The 23,469-nt window shown below is 24.2% G+C and overlaps 1 long non-coding RNA gene across 1 annotated transcript; it reads left to right on the top strand.

Moving 5' to 3' along the window:
* Window positions 1–1,658: 1,658 nt before the first annotated feature.
* LOC126993296 (uncharacterized) lies at window positions 1,659–4,056 on the top strand. The gene is made up of 4 exons (XR_007747593.1): window positions 1,659–1,771; window positions 2,003–2,057; window positions 3,102–3,174; window positions 3,871–4,056. It is a non-coding gene; the product is annotated as an uncharacterized LOC126993296 (long non-coding RNA).
* The last annotated feature ends 19,413 nt before the right edge of the window (window positions 4,057–23,469 follow it).

The raw sequence follows: 23,469 nt of genomic DNA, 5'->3' as shown, positions 1-23,469 counted from the left end.
TATTTATCGCCTCTACATCAATGGATAATATTTAATAATGTTTAGTCCATTTCTTTCATGCTTTGTTGGTGGACAGACGGAATGAAACAGATTATAGTTATTGCTGTCAAATTAACACACACACATATTTATACATGTGTGCAGTATCTGTCATAATGTTGTTTAAGGCTGAAGATTTTGATATTTTTTATCAATGTACTGAAGCTGATGATTGTCAAAATTTAGTATAATTGTTAGTGTCATCACTATATATATATATATATATATATATATATATATATATATATATATATATATATATATATATATATATATATATATATATATATATATATATATATATATATATATATATATATATATATATATATATATATATATATATATATATATATATATATATATATATATATATATATATATATATATATATATATATATATATATATATATATATATATATATATATATATACAGATATGAGAAATTGATTTCCAGGATTTACATGTTATTACAGGAAAAGCTAAGGTAGTGTTGCAAGCAGGCAGTGACAAATACAGTTCGGCGACATGACATGCTCATCTTGTCCAGGACCTCATCCAGTATAATGAAGGGCAATCAGTTTCTAGTTTATTAGAATGCATATGAGATTTTAAGATGCATGATGAACCCTTGCATGTTTTATGGTGTCTTAAAAGTTTTAGGTGAACATCGTGAAATATATTATATTTTACCTGTAAAAATGTAACTCATTTATTTACTTTTGCTAAGGTTTCACATCAGGAAGTATGGTCCCTCTTCTTACTGTTTCTTATTATTGTGTGTACATAAACACATTACTTTCTCGCACTTATGTTGGCTAATAGTTCACTCTATGATGGCATGTTCCCCTGCAATGACCTCTGTATCACATTTACTGCTTTCTCTTACTTATTTTTGTTATGTGGTTGCCACTAGCATTAGGGCCCCCAGTTACTGTTATTAGGTTATAAGAAGTAGCAGCTGCACTTAATTAGCCTAACTGTTACCTTTTTCTGACAAATTAAAACCTAAAGGGTGGGAATGTACAGTGAAAGCCATAAATCCTCGCACAAACTTCAAAATTATGGCGGAAAAAGTCGGACCAGAAAACCCTGTCACCCGCCCTTTAGGGTTTAACCTCCCCTGCTTCATGCCCTGGCCAGTAATCCTCACATCCCCTGCACTTAGGAGTTTGGTTCAGTAGGTTTTGTATGCCTTATTTATATTACTATAAAATCTTACCATCCTCACACCAGATAAGATAATGGTTTTTTGCATGTGGAATTTTGTATCTTAAGAGATCTTACAAATGACAGAGTGTTGCTCTGCGATGGATTTCTCAATTGACTTCATTGATTTAGAAATGATGAGTTAAGGGATGATGATAGAAGATACTTTGATGCAGTAAATACTGTTACATTTACAATTGCCACAATTTAATTTTCCACAATATTTTGAAACAAAACAACTTAGCATTCAGTGTTCCATTGTAATGACACCTTTATTATCTGTTTTCTGCCACCACATAGTAAGTCATTACAGTGCTGCTCCTCATGTTTTTCAGCTAAATGATATCCATCGTGGGGAGGAAATATGCCACTACATGTATACTGATATATTTTCACTGTATTACAGTCAGTCAGTACGTATTGACAATTGTGGATTACTTCACCAAATATGTACTGTTGTTCCCTCTTCCAAGAAAGGATGGGACAGGTGTCAACAATTGCATCAAGCAGTACATAAGCATGTAAGATGAATTTCATTGATACGTACTGGTTTTGTAGGTCTTTGTATTCCAATGGGACAATCCTTAGTGTAATAAGATATCAATAGTATTTCCTTTACAGTATTCTTAGGTAGAATAAGCATAAACATACACAAAATATATTTTATGTAAAATATTTATGGCACTGTAAGGTCCATGAGGGAGAATGTGTAAGCTCGCTGTACCATATGGTGTGTGTTTATGTTTTCACAGATTGGGAGCACCAAAACGCCTCATCTCTGATCAAGGGAAGGAGTTTTGTAATAAGGTATGGATCATTTAGAATGACAGGTATAATACTGGAGCTTTTGAAATTGACAATTTTTTTTTTATGTGTCTACTTAGTATATATATATATATATATATATATATATATATATATATATATATATATATATATATATATATATATATATATATATATATATATATATATATATATATATATATATATATATATATACACATACATATATATATATATATATATATATATATATATATATATATATATATATATATATATATATATATATATATATATATATATATATATATATATATATATATATATATATATATATATATATATATATATATATATATATATATATATATATATATATATATATATATATATATATATATATATATATATATATATATATATATATATATATATATATATATATATATATATATTGCAGTGTTCTTTTGTGTTACATCTGTTCTTCCTTAGTTACATCTGTTGCTTTTGTTCTTTTTCTTTTGCTCCTTTAAGCACCTGAACACAGCTTGGCATTCATAAAATCTACTGGTGGTAAGGTATGATATACTACATGTATGACTTCTTTAGATAGTCACTTTGAAAGGTTGTCCATACTTAATAGGCCTCACCAATTTTTCAGTTCGGTTAAATCAGGAAATTTTGAACTTATGATAATGGTTGTGCACTATTTTGTACCTCCCATACTGTAACCAAGTAGGGGAAGGAACACCACCTCCTTACTGTCAGCTGAAGGAGAGGACATTCATGTCCCCTGATCCCTGTCACACATTCATTTGCTGCCGTGCAGTCCTGCCACAACAGTAGTTGTCACCCCGCCATGACTTCTTGTGGAAAGTTTAATATTTTCTTTAGTGTTTAGTGTAGCCTGAACGGATCACTCAACCCATGGCTATAAGCTACATAAATGTGTTAGGATGATTAACACATATATAATTAATCTTACGGTTTGTTGAAAATTACTCGATCATTGACAGTTTCTACAATGTGTGCAATATTTTTACATGCAATGCCTCATACTTTCAGATCAACAATGACTTCTGCCAGCAAATGGGAATAAAAAGGTGTGTCTCCAGCGCTTATCATCCCCAGACCAATGGTTAGTTTGGCTTAATTATACAGTATACTTTGAAGCAGGATGCTTCAATTAACACAACAGGAACCAGCTTTTATTAGCTTAAGTTTTATCTGGCACTGCTTAGGGAATCATTTAGTAAAAGTTTTGTTAACAGCTTTCCTCTAATAAAGTGGTGGTGCTTATCATCCAGGGCATAACAGTTCACTTACTATTTACCAAGTATTATCAATTTAATGACGAGATTTTCTGTTCTCTTTTCCTATTACTCGCACGTCCTCTGCGTGTATCAAATCACACGAGACTAATCACAAGGAGAGAGTATTCGCCGGCTGCCTGGGATTGAACCTGTGACGAGAGTGTCGGGAGAGCCACTCCTTACCGAGTTGGTTATGGGAGGATGTTCATCAGGCATAGTCACTGCAGTACATAAACAGCTTTGTTTGGTCTAAAGTACTACTATTCTTGTGCTTTTCTCGCCTTGGAATGTCATGCAGATCAGGTCCCCATTAGAGTATGGGCACTGTAAAGGAACTGCACAGCAAACAGTCTCAGGTGTAGCAGATTTATTTTCACTGAGCTTCTATAACAGTGGGATTATAAAACAGTAATGTTGCTGTGATAGTGATATGGCAGATCAGTTTGAACACATTTCCTGATATCATATGAGTTGAGTTATGTGGCTTTTATTTGGTTCTTAAGATTGGTATCCATTTCTAGGTTTGGTGGAAAGAGTAAACGGTATGGTGAAACGCCGAGTAAGCAAGCTGTTGGTTGACCGTGGCAAAAACTGGGACGAGAGTCTGCATGACATCATTTTCTCAATAAACGCTCAGCCACAGTCAGCTACGAAGTACACACCATTTTTCCTAATGTTTGGTCGGGAAGCCCTCACACTTTTGGAGGTCAGTATAAAACATTGTTTTTGGTGCATGTAATGCAGGGGTGGGGAACCTTCGTTCTGTCAAGGGCCATTTAGATATTTTTAATATAATTCGCGGGCCATAAAAAGTTATCAATTATTTTTTCACTCATTTAACTCACCTCTAATGTGACGGCTGGAACTGCTTCTCTTTGGCGAGGCGCGTGATGTTAGGTGGTACTGTTGATGATGCTACTCGCAACTGGTTTTCCAGGTTTGCATCGGTCAGTCTGGAGCGCAGTCTACTCTTTGCCAGGTTAAGTTTTGAGAAGAACTGCTCGCAGCAGTAAGTCGTTCCGAACACAGATGCATATTTCAGTGCATGTCTCCTCAAAATAGGAAAATCATCAGCACTTACGTAACGTCTGTAGAACTCAAGCAGTGAGAGGTTGTTGTACCTAGCTTTCAGCTCATCATCGCTTTGCAGCTGAATTATTTCGTGTTGCATAATTAATTGAATTTAAATAACCTGCAGCCAGCACATAATAAAATTACATTTTATATTATTCATTCATGAGATATGAAATAGCATTTATGAACTGCCTTGCGGGCCTGATCAAATGGTCTTGGGGGCCTTATACGGCCCGGAGGCCGGACGTTCCCCACCCCTGATGTAATGCCTAAAAGTAACAGTTATTGGTGTGCATCACATTTTTAGTCAGAGAGGGAATATGCAGAAAACACTATATGATTCATGTGCTTTCAAAAACCGTAATGATAAAAATCAACAGAATTATTTTTAGCACTACTGAATAAACTTATGGGGACGTTTGCATTGTCCAACTATATGTAGCTTGTGTAATACGTATTTCATGATGACCAGTATGTCTTATTGATTATGTAGTTCATGTAAATTTGCCTTCCCTCAGATCAAAGGTGTGGACTCTGACACTGACATCATAGAAGATGGCAAGCTTGAGGAATTTGTAGAAGACCATGCAACCACCTACGAAAAGGCGAGTCTTGACTTTACTTATAATAGTCTCTTTTGAATGGAAATTACAATTTGTAGCATGTATTACTTGCTGACATAATGTAATTGTATTTTGGTAGTACATTATTACATGGATTTGTAGTAATTTCCATATATTGGTTTTACTCTTTTTTAATAAGTATTAAATTTATAGGCTCAGATCAACCAAACAAAAGCACATGCCAAGGCAAAAAAGGCATACGAAAAGAAAAAATCCAAGGGGGTCAAAAGCTTTGCACTGCATGTGGGCCAGCTTGTGCTGAAACGCCAGGCAGCCAACATTGCAGGCAAAGGTGGACAGTGTGATCCACTGTGGACTGGCCCATTTAGGTGAGTGACATTTTTTGCTAATCTATGAATGGCATTTGAATATGTAATTTTAGTTTTACTAATCCAGTAAGATGTGATCCACTTTGGAGTGGGTAAGAGAAATTTGTAGTTTATATATGAATGGCTTTTGAATATAATGTTATACTAATTGACAACAACACACTATTGCAAATTTTGCCTCCACAACTTCCATAAAACATAGTTGACAGTTGACTACATTTAAGCATGGTACCTATATTATGTGTGCTGTTAGATTGCATATTTTTCCTGTTGTCTTTTATGGGCATGTTTCAGTTCAGTAGTGATTGTGTTTCCTCATGTACCTATGTTGTGATGTATGCATGTTTTAGTTGATGCTTCTCTCATGTATGAACTTTTCCCCTCTTTCTAGTAGTGTTGAGGGCAGAGCCTTGAGCCTCCATCAACTGTCTTTACAGAGAGGTAACAACAGGCTGCAGCGTTGTGGAATTCAGCAGTGGCATGATTAGGGAGACACAACTCTGGCTGGCAATGGAGCACTCGCCCAGCTGTGGGGTCCATTAATTGAGATCACCAGAACCTTTCTCAACTGTTTCCATTGTCTCCACAAAATAATATTAATTATCTTTCTTAACCCTTTCATTGCTAAGCGCTCACAATGAGACTCCCCTCAGGCGCGTTCACAGCGAGCTTTTAGCACCACCAGCAAGTGACGCTAGTGCTCGCTCTTTTAACCTTTGTATAAAAAAACTATTTATCACAGCTAAAAACAAAAACACCATTGGAAAGAGGAGGCCAAGATTTATAATATTCGGTAATGTAAGCCTCTCCTGCGAAAATACAGGCACGTTCAGGGGGTGTTTCCTGTGAAGATGTACATTTATATGTGCGTGACGGTCAGCCGCAAGGCAACTACTGTAGATCTCTTGATGATGGGTGCTGGCAAGGGAGTATTGCCAACTGCAAACTTTACAACTATTTGGTCAAAATATGAGTCAAGTGATAGGTGAAGCTGTGCAAAAATGTCACTATATTGGGCAAGAATATCCACCACTTGCTCATCCGTAGATTTTCTGTGCTTGGCTGACATGATTTTCCACCAAATTTAGTGAAGAACCCACTCTATTGGCAATCGGACCTGTGTTATGAGAATTAGTTATGGAACACTCACATGTGGGAGATTTGAGTGCAGCTGGAGCTCACAGCGAGTGTTTAGCGCCACCAGCAAATACGCCTAATGCCCACTGCAAACATTTATCAATGAAAGGGTTACTAAAATTTCATTGCAGATTTATTTATTCTTAATGAAATATTGGCTTCTCCATTTCCTTCCCTCATACTCTCTCTCCACATATTCTTTTTTTTGTAATGAAATATTGGCTTCACCATTTCCTTCCCTCATACTCTCTCTCCACATATTCTTTTTTTTGTAATGAAATTACTCTGGACAGAGTGGAGGCAAAGGCTCTTCGTCTCATCAGCTCTCCTCCTCATACTGATAGTCTTCTACCTCTTAAATTCCGCCGCAATGTTGCCTCTCTTTCTATCTTCTATCGATATTTCCACGCTGACTGCTCTTCTGAACTTGCTAACTGCATGCCTCCCCCCCTCCCGCGGCCCCGCTGCACTCGACTTTCTACTCATGCTCATCCCTATACTGTCCAAACCCCTTATGCAAGAGTTAACCAGCATCTTCACTCTTTCATCCCTCACGCTGGTAAACTCTGGAACAATCTTCCTTCATCTGTATTTCCTCCTGCCTACGACTTGAACTCTTTCAAAAGGAGGGTATCAGGACACCTCTCCTCCCGAAACTGACTTATCTTTCGGCCACCTCTTTGGATTCTTTTTAGGAGCAGCGAGTAGCGGGCTTTTTTTTTATTAATGTTTACTTTTTTGTGCCCTTGAGCTGTCTCCTTTGCTGTAAAAAAAAAAAAAAAAAAAAAAAAAATTGTTTATTTATTTTCATACAAATTTAAATTATTTTATGTGCATTTTTGTACATATATTTTTATAGAACTTTGCGTCAAAATAAATAAAAAAATATCAATAAAAGAATGTGTATTTGTATGAAAATAGAAATACAAAATACACATAAGATAACCTAAATTTGTATAAAACAATATACAAAAATACATAAAAATAATGTATATCTGTCTATTTATTTTAATTCGAATTTACATTATTTTGTGTGTATTTTGTATACATTTTTTTATACGTATTTACTTAATTTTATGTGTATTTTGTATATATATTTTTATAGAAATCTACGTTTTTTTATTTGTATTCGTATATATATTTTGAAACAAATTTACATTGTTTTATATGTATTTTTGCATATCTCTTTCAATACAAATTTACCTTATTGTATGTGCATTTTGTATATTTATTTCAATGCAAATTTAAATATTTTATGTGTATTTTGGTATATATATTTTTATAAGATTACGAAAATTTGAATAAAAATATATACAAAAAACAAAAACATAAATTTCAATTTGTATGAAAAAAGATATTCAAAATACACATAATTAATTAAATTTGTATTTAAATACATGTACAAAATACACATAAAATAATGTAAATTTGTATGAAATGAAAACAAATTCACATAAAATAACGTACATTTGTATAAAACAGATATACAAAATAAGTTTATGTGTATTTTGTATATTTATTTTCATACAAATTTAAATTATTTTTTGAGTATTTTTGTATATAGTTTTATACAAACTTAGGTTATTTTATGAGTATTTTGTATAGCTATTTTCATACAAATACACATTCTTTTATTGATATTTTGTTTATTTATTTTGACGAGAATTTAAATTATTTAATGTGTATTTTGTATATATATTTTTATACGTATTTACATCATTTCATGTGTATTTTGTACATATATTTCAATAGAAATCTACGTTATTTTATGTGTATTCGTATATAAATTTTTAAACAAATTTACACTTTTATGTGTATTTTGCTTATTTTTTCAATACAAATTTACCTTATTGTATATGCATTTTGTATATTAATTTTAATACAAAGTTAATTATTCTATGTGTATTTCTGTATATGTATTTTTAAAAAAATATGCTTTATTTTATGGGTATTTTGCATCTTTATTTTCATACAAATTTACGTTATTTTACTGATATTCTGCTCATTCATTTTGATACGATTTGACATTATTGTATGTGTATTTTGTATATATTTTTCATATATTTTTCATACAAATTTACGTTATTTTATGGGTATTTGTTTATATATTTTGACACAAATTTACAATATTTTATGGGTATTTTGTATATATATTTCTAAAGAAATTTACCTAGTTTTATGTGTATTTTGAATATCTATTTTCATACAAACTCAAAATATTTTTATGTATTTTTGTATATATTTCAATACAAATTTTAGTTATGTTATGTGTATTTTGTAAATATATTTTCTTTCAAATATATATTATTTTATTGGTATTTTGTTGATTTATATTGATACGAATTTACATTATTTTATATGTACTTTGTATATATATTTTTATACGCATTTACATTATTTAATATTTATTTTGAATATATAATTTTATACAAATTCATGGTATTTTATGTGTATTTGTATATATATTTTCATATAAATTTACATTATTTTATGTGTATTTTGTACATATATTTCATTACAAATTTACCTTATTTTATGTTTTTGTATGTGTATTTTGTACATTTATATTTATACAAATACACATTCTTTTATTGGTATTTTGTTTATTTATTTTGTTTCGAATTTACATTATTTTATGTGTATTTTGTTTACATTTTTTTTATACGTACTTACTTAATTTTATGTGTATTTTGTATATATTTTTTTTATAGAAATCTACGTTATTTTATGTGTGTTTTGTACATATATTTCAACTCAAATTAAGCTTATTTTGTGAGTATTTTATATATCTATTTTCATAAAAATTTAATTACTTCAATGTATTTTTGTATATAGTTTTATATAAATTTACGTTATTTTATGAGCATTTTGTATATTTATATTTATACAAATACACATTCTTTTATTGGTATTTTGTTTATTTATATTTATACGAATTTACATTATTTGATGTGTATTTTATATACATTTTTTTATACGTATTTACTTAATTTTATGTGTATTATATATATATGTATTTTTATTGAAATCTACGTTATTTTATGTGTATTCGTATATATATTTTTAAACAAATTTACATTATTTTATATGTATTTTGCATATCTATTTCAATACAAATTCACCTTATTGTATGTGCTTTTTGTATATTTATTTTAATACAAATTCAAATATTTTATGTGTATTTTGGTATTTATAGCTTTATAAAAAAAAATGCGTCATTTTATATGTATTTTGCATCTTAATTTTCATACAAATTTACATTATTTTATTAATATTCTGCGTAAATATTTTGATACGATTTTACATTATTCTATTTGTGTTTTGTATATATTTTTTTATACATATTTACATTATTTAATGTGTATTGTATATGTATATATATATATATATATATATATATATATATATATATATATATATATATATATATATATATATATATATATATATATATATATATATATATATTTTAAATATGAGTAATTTTTTGGGTATTTTACATCTTAGTTTTCATTTTTACATTACTTTATTGATATTCTGTACATTTATATTGATACAATTTTACATTATCCTAGGTGTATTTTGTATATATTATCCTTACATATTTACATTATTTTATGTGTATTTTGTATATATATTTTTCTACGTATTTACATTATTTTATGTGTATAAACAAATTTATACAAAATACACATAAAATAATGTAAATTCGTATCAAAATAAATAAACAAAACACCAATAAAAGAATGTGTATTTTATAAATATAAATATACAAAATACACATAAAATAACGTAAATTTGTATAAAACTATAAACAAAAATACACAGAAGTAATTAAATTTGTATGAAAATATATATACAAAATAAAAATAAAATAAGCTAAATTTGAATTGAAATGTATATACAAAATCCATAAAATAATGTAAATTTGTATCAAAATATTTACACAAATACACATTTAATAACGTTAATTTGTTTAAAAATATATAAACAAAAACACATTAAATAATGTAAACACGTATAAAAAACATGTACAAAATACACATATAATCATGTAATTCGTATCAAAATAAATAAACAAAATAGCAATAAAATAATAATAATAATAATAATAATAATAATAATAATAAATGGTCTATTCATTTGTAGGAAGCCATTAAATAATGTAAACTCGCGTCAAAATAAATAAACAAAATATCAATAAAAGAATGTGTATTTGTATGAAAATAGATATAGAAAATACACATAAAATAACCTACATTTGTATAAAACTATATACAAAAAAACACAAAAATAATTTAAATTTGTTTGAAAAGAAATATACAAAATACACATAAAATTAGGTAAATTTTGTATTGAAATACATATACAAAATACACTTAAAATAATGTAAATTTGAATGATATTATATATATATATATTTTTTTTTACAGCAAAGGAGACAGCTCAAGGGCACAAAAAAGTAAACATTAATAAAAAAAAGCCCGCTACTCGCTGCTCCTAAAAAGAATCCAAAGAGGTGGCCGAAAGATAGGTCAGTTTCGGGAGGAGAGGTGTCCTGATACCCTCCTCTTGAAAGAGTTCAAGTCGAAGGCAAGAGGAAATACAGATGAAGGAAGATTGTTCCAGAGTTTACCAGCGTGAGGGATGAAAGAGTGAAGATGCTGGTTAACTCTTGCATAAGGGGTTTGGACAGTATAGGGATGAGCCTGAGTAGAAAGTCGAGTGCAGCGGGGCCGCGGAGGGGGGGAGGCATGCAGTTAGCAAGTTCAGAAGAGCAGTCAGCGTGGAAATATCGATAGAAGATAGAAAGAGAGGCAACATTGCGGCGGAATTTAAGAGGTAGAAGACTATCAGTATGAGGAGGAGAGCTGATGAGACGAAGAGCCTTTGCCTCCACTCTGTCCAGAAGAGCTGTGTGAGTGGAGCCCCCCCACACATGAGATGCATACTCCATACGAGGGCGGACAAGGCCCCTGTATATGGACAGCAACTGTGCAGGGGAGAAGAACTGGCGGAGACGGTACAGAACGCCCAGCCTCGAGGAAGCTGATTTAGTAAGAGATGAGATATGAAGTTTCCAGTTGAGATTTTGAGTTAAGGATAGACCGAGGATGTTTAGTGTTGAGGAAGGTGATAGCTGGGTGTTGTCAAAGAATAGGGGATAGTTGTTTGGAAGATTGTGTCGAGTGGATAGGTGGAGAAACTGTGTTTTTGAGGCGTTGAAGGACACCAGGTTCTTCTTGCCCCAATCGGAAATAATAGTAAGGTCTGAGGCTAAGCGTTCTGCAGCCTCCAGCCTTGAGTCGTTAAGTTCCTGAAGGGTGGGTCTTCTATTTAAAGAAGTTGAATAATGCAGAGTGGAATCGTCGGCGTAGGAATGGATAGGACAGTTCGTTTTGGAAAGAAGATCATCAATGAACAACAGAAAAAGAGTGGGAGATAGGACAGAACCCTGTGGGATACCACTGTTAATAGATTTAGGGGAAGAACAGTGACCGTCTACCACGGCAGAAATAGAACGGTCAGAAAGGAAACTAGAGATAAAGGTACAGAGAGAAGGATAGAAACCGTAGGAGGGTAGTTTAGAAAGCAAAGATATGTGCCAGACCCTATCAAAAGCTTTTGATATGTCCAGCGCAATAGCAAAAGTTTCACCGAAACGGCTAAGAGAGGATGACCAAGAGTCACTTAAGAAGGCTAGGAGATCACCAGTAGAACGCCTCTTGCGGAACCCATACTGGCGATCAGATAGAAGGTCAGAAGTGGAAAGGTGCTTTTGAATCTTCCGGTTAAGGATTGATTCAAAAGCTTTAGATAGACAAGAAAGTAAAGCAATAGGACGGTAGTTTGAGGGATTGGAGCATTTAAAATAACGTAAATTTGTATAAAATATATATAAAAAATACACATTAAATAATGAAAATATGTATAAAAAAATATATACAAAACACAAATAGTATCATATAAAATCGTATCAAAATATATACACAGAATATTAATAAAATAATGTAAATTTGTATGAAAACTAAGATGCAAAATACCTATAAAATAACGCATTTTTTAAAAAATTATATATACCAAAATACACATAAAATATTTGAATTTCTATTAAAATAAATATACAAAATGCACATACAATAAGGTAAATTTGTATTGAAATAGATATGTAAAATACATATAAAATAATGTAAATTTGTTTCAAAATATATATACGAATACACATAAAATAACGTAGAATTCTATAAAAATATATATACAAAATACACATAAAATTAAGTAAATACGAATAGAAAATGTATACAAAATACACATAAAATAATGTAAATTCGTATAAATATAAATAAACAGAATACCAATAAAAGAATGTGTATTTGTATAAATATAAATATACAAAATGCACATAAAATAACGTAAATTTGTATAAAACTATATACAAAAATACACAGAAGTAATTAAATTTGTATGAAAATAGATATACAAAATACACAAAAAATAAGCTAAAATTGAATTGAAATATATGTACAAAATACATAAAATAAAGTAAATTTGTTTCAAAATATTTTTAACAAATACACATATAATAATGTAAATTTGTATAAAAATATATAATCAAAATTCACGTTAAGTAATGTAAATACGTAAAAAAAAATATGTACAAAATACACAAATAATCATGTCATTCGTATCAAAATAAATAAACAAAAAACTAATTAAATAATGTAGATTTTTATGAGAAAACATACAAAATACATATAAAATAACGAAAATTTCTATAAAAATATATGTACAAAAATGCACATAAAATTAATTTGCATAAAAAAATATATACAAAACACACATTAGATAATGTACATGACTATAAAAATATGTATACAAAATACCTATGTAATAATGTAAACTCGTATCGAGTTAAATTAAGAAAACACCAATAAAATAATATAGTTTTGGATGAAAATATATATAGAAAACACACAAAAATAACCTAAATACAAATACAAATATACACATTTAATAATTTTAAATTGAATAAAATATATATACAAAATAAACATAAAATAAGGTAAATTTGTAATGAAATATATGTAAGATACACATAAAATAATTTAAATTTGTATGAAAATATATATACAAACACACATAAAATAACATGAATTTGTATAAAATTTGAATCAAAATATATACGAATACACACAATAAAATAACGTAAATTTTAATGAAAATGTATATATAAAATACACTTAAAATAATTTAAATACGTAGAAAAATATATATACAAAATACACATAAAATAATGTAAATTCGTAAAAAAATAAATACACAAAATTCCAATAAAAGAATGTATATTTGTAGGAAAATATATATACAAAATACAAATAAAATAACTAAAATTTGTATAACTAATATTTGTATATACCAAAATATATAAAAAATTATTTAAATTTGTTTGAAAATAGGTATGCAAAATACACATACAATAAGTTAAATTTGAATAGAAATACATATACAAAACTCACATAAAATAAAGTAAATTTGTATGAAAATATATAAACAAATACACATAAAATAACGTAAATTTGGATAAAATATATATACAAAATATACATTAGATATTTTAAATATATATAAAAATATATTATATTATATATATTTTTATTGAAATTTGCGTTATTTATGTGTATTTTGTATATGTTTTCTCATACAAATTTACATTATTTTATTGGTATTTTGTCTATTTATTTTGATACGAATTACATGATTATTTGTGCATTTTGAACATATTTTTATACGTATTTACATTATTTAATGTGTATTTTGTTTATATATTTTTTATACAAATTTACGTTATTATATGTGTATTTGTATAAGTATTTTGATACAAATTTACATTATTTTATGTATTTTGTATATATATTTCAATTCAAATTTAGCTTATTTTATGTGTATTTTGTATATCTATTTATTTTAATACAAAATCAAATATTTTATGTTTTTTCGTATATATATTTTTTATAAAAAATGCGTTATTTTATGGGTATTTTGCATCTTAATTTTCATACAAATTTACATTATTTTATTAATATTTTCTGTATTTATTTTGATACGATTTTACATTATTTTATTTGTGTTTTGTATATATTTTTTTATACATATTTACATTATTTAATGTGTTTTTTGATTATATATTTAATACAAATTTACGTTATTTTAAGTCTATATGTTTATATATTTTCATTCAAATTTACATTATTTTATGTGTATTTTGTATATGTATTTCAATACAAATTTACCTAAATTTATATGTTTTTTGTATATTTATTTTCATACAAGTTTAAATTATTTTTTTGTATTTTTGTTTATAGTTTTATACAAATTTAAATTATTTTATGTGTATTTAGTATATCTATTTTCATACAAATACACATTCTTTTCATGATATTTTGTTTATTTATTTTGACACGAATTAACATTATTTAATGTGTATTTTGTATATATATTTTTATACGTATTTACATTATTTCAAGTGTATTTTGTATATATATTTCTATAGAAATCTGCGTTATTTTATGTGTATTCGTATATATATATTTTGAAACAAATCTACATTGTTTTATGTGTATTTTGCATATTTTTTCAATTCAAAATTTACCTTATTGTATGTGCATTTTGTATATTAATTTTAATACAAATTTGATTAATCTATGTGTATTTTTGTATATGTATTTTTAAAAAATATGCTTTATTTTATGGGTATTTTGCATCTTTATTTTCATACAAATTTACATTATTTTATTGATATTCTGTGTATTTATTTTGATATGATTTTACATTAGTCTATGTGTATTTTGTATATATATTTTATATAAAATGTATTTGTTTTCATTTCATACAAATCTACATTATTTTATGTGTTTTTTGTACATGTATTTAAATACAAATTTAACTAGTTATATGTGTATTTTGTATATCTATTTTTTATGTATATTTTCAAAGAAATTTACTCTTTTTTATGAGTATTCGTATATATATTTTGATACAAATTTACATTATTAATGTGTATTTTGCATATCTATTTCAATACAAATTTACTTTATTGTACGTGCATTTTGTATATTTATTTTAATACAAATTTAATTATTTTATATGTATTTTTGTATATATATTTTTATGCAAATATGCGTTATTATATGGATATTTTGCATCTTTATTTTCATACAAATTTACATTATTTTATTGATATTCTCTTTATTTATTTTGATACGATTTAACATTATTCTATGTGTTTTTTGTATATATTTTTTTATACATATTTACATTATTTAATGTTCATTTTGTATATATATTTTATCCAAATTTACATTATTTTATGTGTATTTGTTTATATATTTTCATACATATTTACATTATTTTATGTGTTTTTTGTATATATATTTTTCTACGTATTTAAATTATTTTATGTATATTTTGTATATACATTTTCATAAAAAAATTACGTTATTTTATTGTGTGTATAAGTATATATTTTGATACACATGTTTTACAAATTCATGTTATTTAATGTGTATTTGTATATATATTTTCATACAAATTTATATTATTTTATGTGTATTTTTTCATATATTTCATTACAAATTTACCTTATTTTATGTTTATTTTGTATATTTATTTCATTCAATTTTAAATTATTTTATGTGTATATTTGTATTTGTATTTAGGTTATTTTATGTGTATTTTGTATATATATTTTCATCCAAAATTACATTATTTTATTGGTATTTCTTAATTTAATTCGATACGAATTTAGATTATTTCATAGGTATTTTGTATACATATTTTTATACTCATTTACATTATCTAATGTGTGTTTTGTATATATATTTTTATGGAAATTTATTTAATGTTCATTTTTGTACATATATTTTTATAGAAATTTGCGTTATTTTATGTATATAGTTTTATATAAATTTACGTTATTTTATGTGCATTTTGTATATTTATATTTATACAAATACACATTCTTTCATTGGTATATTGTTTATTTACATATATACGAATTTACATTATTTCATGTGTATTTTGTTTACATTTTTTTATACGTATTTACTTAATTTTATGTGTATTTTGTATATGTATTTTTATAGAAATCTACGTTATTTTATGTGTATTCGTATATATATTTTGAAACAAATTTACATTATTTTATATGTATTTTGCATATCTATTTCAATACAAATTTACCTTATTGTATGTGCATTTTGTATATTTATTTTAATACAAGTTCAAATATTTTATGTGTATTTTGGTATCAATAATTTTATAAAAAGTGCGTTATTTTATAGGTATTTTGCATCTTAATTTTCATTTTATATGTACTTTGTATATATATTTTTATACGCTTTTACATTATTTAATATTTATTTTGAATATATATTTTTATACAAATTCATGGTATTTTATGTTTATTTGTATATATATATTTTCAAATAAATTTACATTATTTTATGTGTATTTTGTACATATATTTTATTACAAATCTACCTTATTTTATGTTTATTTTGTATGTGTATTTAGTATATTTATATTTATCCAAATACACATTCTTTTATTGGTATTTTGTTTATTTATTTTAATTCGAATTTACATTATTTTATGTGTATTTTGTATACATTTTTTATACGTATTTACTTAATTTTATGTGTATTTTGTATATATATTTTTATAGAAATCTACGTTTTTTTATTTGTATTCGTATTTATATTTTGAAACAAATTTACATTGTTTTATATGTATTTTTGCATATCTCTTTCAATACAAATTTACCTTATTGTATGTGCATTTTGTATATTTATTTCAATACAAATTTAAATATTTTATGTGTATTCTGGTATATATATTTTTAAAGGAAATGCGCTATTTTATGGTAATTTTGCATCTTTATATTCATACAAATTTACATTATTTTATTAATATTCGGTGTATTTATTTTGATACGATTTTACATTATTCTATTTGTTTTTTGTATATACTTTTTTATACATATTTACATTATTTAATGTGTATCTTGCATATATATTTTATACAAATTTATTATCTATTATCTATTTTCATACAAATACACATTCTTTTCATGATATTTTGTTTATTTATTTTGACACGAATTTACATTATTTGATATGTATTTTGTATATATATTTTTATACGTATTTACATAATTTCATATGTATTTTGTATATATATTTCTATAGAAATCTACTTTATTTTATGTGTATTCGTATATATATTTTGAAACAAATTTACATTGTTTTATATGTATTTTTGAATATCTCTTTCAATACAAATTTACCTTACTGTATATGCATTTTGTATATTTATTTCAATACAAATTTAAATATTTTATGTATATTTTGGTATATATATTTTTATAAAAAAAGCGATAATTTTTGGGAACTTTGCATCTTTATTTTCATACAAATTTACATTATTTTATTGATATTCTGTGTATTTATTTTGATACCATTTTACATTATTCTATTTGTTTTGTGTATATATTTTTTTATACACATTTACATTATTTGATGTGTATCTTGCATATATATTTTTTACAAATTTACGTTATTTTAAGTGTATATGTTTATATATTTTCACTCAAATTTACATTATTTGATGTGTATTTTGTATATGTATTTCAATACAAATTTACCTAATTTTATGTGTATTTTGTATATTTCTTTTCAAACAAATTTAAATAATTTTTGTGTATTTTTGTATATAGTTTTATACAAATTTAGGTTATTTTATGTACGCATTTACATTATTTAGTGTGTGTTTTGTATATATATTTTTATGCTAATTTACTTTATTTTATGTGCATTTTTGTACATATATTTTTATAGAAATTTGCCTTATTTGTATATGTTTTCTCATACAAATTTACATTATTTTATTGCTATTTTGTTTATTTATTTTGATACGAATTACATGATTATATGTGTATTTTGTACATATTTTTTATACGTATTTACATTACTTAATGTGTATTTTGTTTATATATTTTTAAACAAATCCAAGTTATTATATGTATTTGTATAAATATTTTGATACAGATTTACATTATTCTAAGTATTTTGTATGTACATTTCAATTCAAATTTAGCTTATTTTAGCTGTATTTTGTATATATATTTTCATACAAATTTAATAACTTCTGTGTATTTTTGTATATAGTTTTATACAAATTTACGACATTTTATGTGTATTTTGTATATTTATATTTATACAAATACACTTTCTTTTACTGATATTTTGTTTATTTATTTTGATACGATTTTTAAGTGTATTTTGTATTCATTTTTTTATACGTATTTACTTCATTTTATGTGTATTTTGTATATATTTTTATAGAAATCTACGTTATTTTGTGTGTATTCGTATATATATTTTGAAACAAATTTACATTATTTTATATGTATTTTTCATATCTATTTCAATACAAATTTATCTTATAGTATGTGCATTTTTTATATTTATTTTCATACAAATTTTAATATTTTATGTGTATTTTGGTACATATATTTTTTTTAAAAATGCGTTATTTTATGGCTATTTTGCATCTTTATTTTCATACAAATTTACATTATTTTATTAATATTCTGTGTATTTATTTTTGATACGATTTTACATTATTCTATTTGTGTTTTGTATATATTTTTTTATACATATTTACATTATTTAATGTGTAATTTTGTATATATATTTGATACAAATTTACGTTATTTTAAGTGTATATGTTTATATATTTTCATTCAAATTTCCATTATTTTATGTGTATTTTTTATATGTATTTCAATACAAATTTACCTAATTTTATGTGTATTTTGTATATATATTTTTATACAAATCTACGTTATTTTATGTGTATTCGTATATATATTTTGAAACAAATTTACATTGTTTTATATGTATTTTGCATAACTATTTCAATACAGATTTACCTTATTGTATGTGTATTTTGTATATTTATTTTAATACAAATTAATTTTTTATGTGTATTTTTGTATATATTTAAAAAAAAGCGTTATTTTATGGGTATTTTGCTTCTTTATTTTCATACAAATTTACATTATTTTATTAATATTCTGTGTATTTATTTTGATACGATTTTACATTATTCTATTTGTGTTTTGTATATATTTTTTTATACAAATTTACGTTATTTTAAGTGTATTTGTTTATGAATTTTCATTCAAATTTACATTATTTTATGTGTATTTTGTATATGTATTTCAATACAAATTTACCTAATTTTATGTGTATTTTGTATATTTATTTTCATACAAATTAAAATTATTTCTGTGTATTTTTGTATATAGTTTTATACAAATTTATGTTATCTTATGTGTATTTTGTATATTTATTTTCATACAAATACACATTCTTTTATTGATATTTTTGTTTATTTATTTTGACGCGAATTTACATTATTTAATGTGTATTTTGTATATATATATATATATATATATATATATATATATATATATATATATATATATATATATATATATATATATATATATATATATATATATATATATATATATATATATATATATATTTATTTATTTATACGTATTTACATCCTTTCATGTGTATTTTGTATATTTATAAAAAATGCGTTATTTTATGGGTATTTTGCATCTTTATTTTCATACAAATTTACATTATTTTATTTACATTCTATGTATTTATTATGATACGATTTTACATTATTCTATTTGTGTTTTGTATATATATTTTTTATACATATTTATATTATTTTATGTGTATTTTTTCATATATTTCATTACAAATTTACCTTACTTTATGTTTATTTTGTATATTTATTTCATTCAATTTTAAATTATTTTATGTGTATATTTGTATTTGTATTTAGGTTATTTTATGTGTATTTTGTATATATATTTTCATCCAAAATTACATTATTTTATTGGTATTTCTTAATTTAATTCGATACGAATTTAGATTATTTCATAGGTATTTTGTATACATATTTTTATACTCATTTACATTATCTAATGTGTGTTTTGTATATATATTTTTATGCAAATTTATTTAATGTTCATTTTTGTACATATATTTTTATAGAAATTTGCGTTATTTTATGTATATAGTTTTATATAAATTTACGTTATTTTATGTGCATTTTGTATATTTATATTTATACAAATACACATTCTTTCATTGGTATATTGTTTATTTACATATATACGAATTTACATTATTTTATGTGTATTTTGTTTACATTTTTTTATACGTATTTACTTAATTTTATGTGTATTTTGTATATGTATTTTTATAGAAATCTACGTTATTTTATGTGTATTCGTATATATATTTTGAAACAAATTTACATTATTTTATATGTATTTTGCATATCTATTTCAATACAAATTTACCTTATTGTATGTGCATTTTGTATATTTATTTTAATACAAGTTCAAATATTTTATGTGTATTTTGGTATCAATAATTTTATAAAAGTGCGTTATTTTATAGGTATTTTGCATCTTAATTTTCATTTTATATGTACTTTGTATATATATTTTTATACGCTTTTACATTATTTAATATTTATTTTGAATATATATTTTTATACAAATTCATGGTATTTTATGTTTATTTGTATATATATTTTCAAATAAATTTACATTATTTTATGTGTATTTTGTACATATATTTTATTACAAATCTACCTTATTTTATGTTTATTTTGTATGTGTATTTAGTATATTTATATTTATCCAAATACACATTCTTTTATTGGTATTTTGTTTATTTATTTTAATTCGAATTTACATTATTTTATGTGTATTTTGTATACATTTTTTTATACGTATTTACTTAATTTTATGTGTATTTTGTATATATATTTTTATAGAAATCTACGTTTTTTTATTTGTATTCGTATATATATTTTGAAACAAATTTACATTGTTTTATATGTATTTTTGCATATCTCTTTCAATACAAATTTACCTTATTGTATGTGCATTTTGTATATTTATTTCAATACAAATTTAAATATTTTATGTGTATTCTGGTATATATATTTTTGTAAGAAATGCGCTATTTTATGGGAATTTTGCATCTTTATTTTCATACAAATTTACATTATTTTATTAATATTCGGTGTATTTATTTTGATACGATTTTACATTATTCTATTTGTTTTTTGTATATACTTTTTTATACATATTTACATTATTTAATGTGTATCTTGCATATATATTTTATACAAATTTATTATCTATTATCCATTTTCATACAAATACACATTCTTTTCATGATATTTTGTTTATTTATTTTGACACGAATTTACATTATTTGATATGTATTTTGTATATATATTTTTATACGTATTTACATAATTTCATATGTATTTTGTATATATATTTCTATAGAAATCTACTTTATTTTATGTGTATTCGTATATATATTTTGAAACAAATTTACATTGTTTTATATGTATTTTTGAATATCTCTTTCAATACAAATTTACCTTACTGTATATGCATTTTGTATATTTATTTCAATACAAATTTAAATATTTTATGTATATTTTGGTATATATATTTTTATAAAAAATGCGATAATTTTTGGGAACTTTGCATCTTTATTTTCATACAAATTTACATTATTTTATTGATATTCTGTGTATTTATTTTGATACGATTTTACATTATTCTATTTGTTTTTTGTACATATTTTTTTATACACATTTACATTATTTGATGTGTATCTTGCATATATATTTTATACAAATTTAAGTTATTTTAAGTGTATATGTTTATATATTTTCATTCAAATTTACATTATTTGATGTGTATTTTGTATATGTATTTCAATACAAATTTACCTAATTTTATGTGTATTTTGTATATTTCTTTTCAAACAAATTTAAATAATTTTTGTGTATTTTTGTATATAGTTTTATACAAATTTAGGTTATTTTATGTACGCATTTACATTATTTAGTGTGTGTTTTGTATATATATTCTTATGCTAATTTACTTTATTTTATGTGCATTTTTGTACATATATTTTTATAGAAATTTCCCTTATTTGTATATGTTTTCTCATACAAATTTACATTATTTTATTGCTATTTTGTTTATTTATTTTGATACGAATTACATGATTATATGTGTATTTTGTACATATTTTTTATACGTATTTACATTACTTAATGTGTATTTTGTTTATATATTTTTAAACAAATCTACGTTATTATATGTATTTGTATAAATATTTTGATACAGATTTACATTATTCTATGTATTTTGTATGTACATTTCAATTCAAATTTAGCTTATTTTAGCTGTATTTTGTATATATATTTTCATACAAATTTAATAACTTCTGTGTATTTTTGTATATAGTTTTATACAAATTTACGATATTTTATGTGTATTTTGTATATTTATATTTATACAAATACACTTTCTTTTACTGGTATTTTGTTTATTTATTTTGATACGATTCTTAAGTGTATTTTGTATTCATTTTTTTATACGTATTTACTTCATTTTATGTGTATTTTGTATATATTTTTATAGAAATCTACGTTATTTTGTGTGTATTCGTATATATATTTTGAAACAAATTTACATTGTTTTATATGTATTTTTCATATCTATTTCAATACAAATTTATCTTATAGTATGTGCATTTTTTATATTTATTTTCATACAAATTTTAATATTTTATGTGTATTTTGGTACATATATTTTTTTTAAAAATGCGTTATTTTATGGCTATTTTGCATCTTTATTTTCATACAAATTTACATTATTTTATTAATATTCTGTGTATTTATTTTTGATACGATTTTACATTATTCTATTTGTGTTTTGTATATATTTTTTTATACATATTTACATTATTTAATGTGTAATTTTGTA

The sequence above is a fragment of the Eriocheir sinensis genome, unplaced genomic scaffold, assembly GCF_024679095.1.
Source record: "Eriocheir sinensis breed Jianghai 21 unplaced genomic scaffold, ASM2467909v1 Scaffold6, whole genome shotgun sequence".
Classification (NCBI taxonomy): Eukaryota; Metazoa; Arthropoda; class Malacostraca; order Decapoda; family Varunidae; genus Eriocheir; species Eriocheir sinensis.
This window is presented reverse-complemented; position numbering and strand designations above follow the sequence as displayed.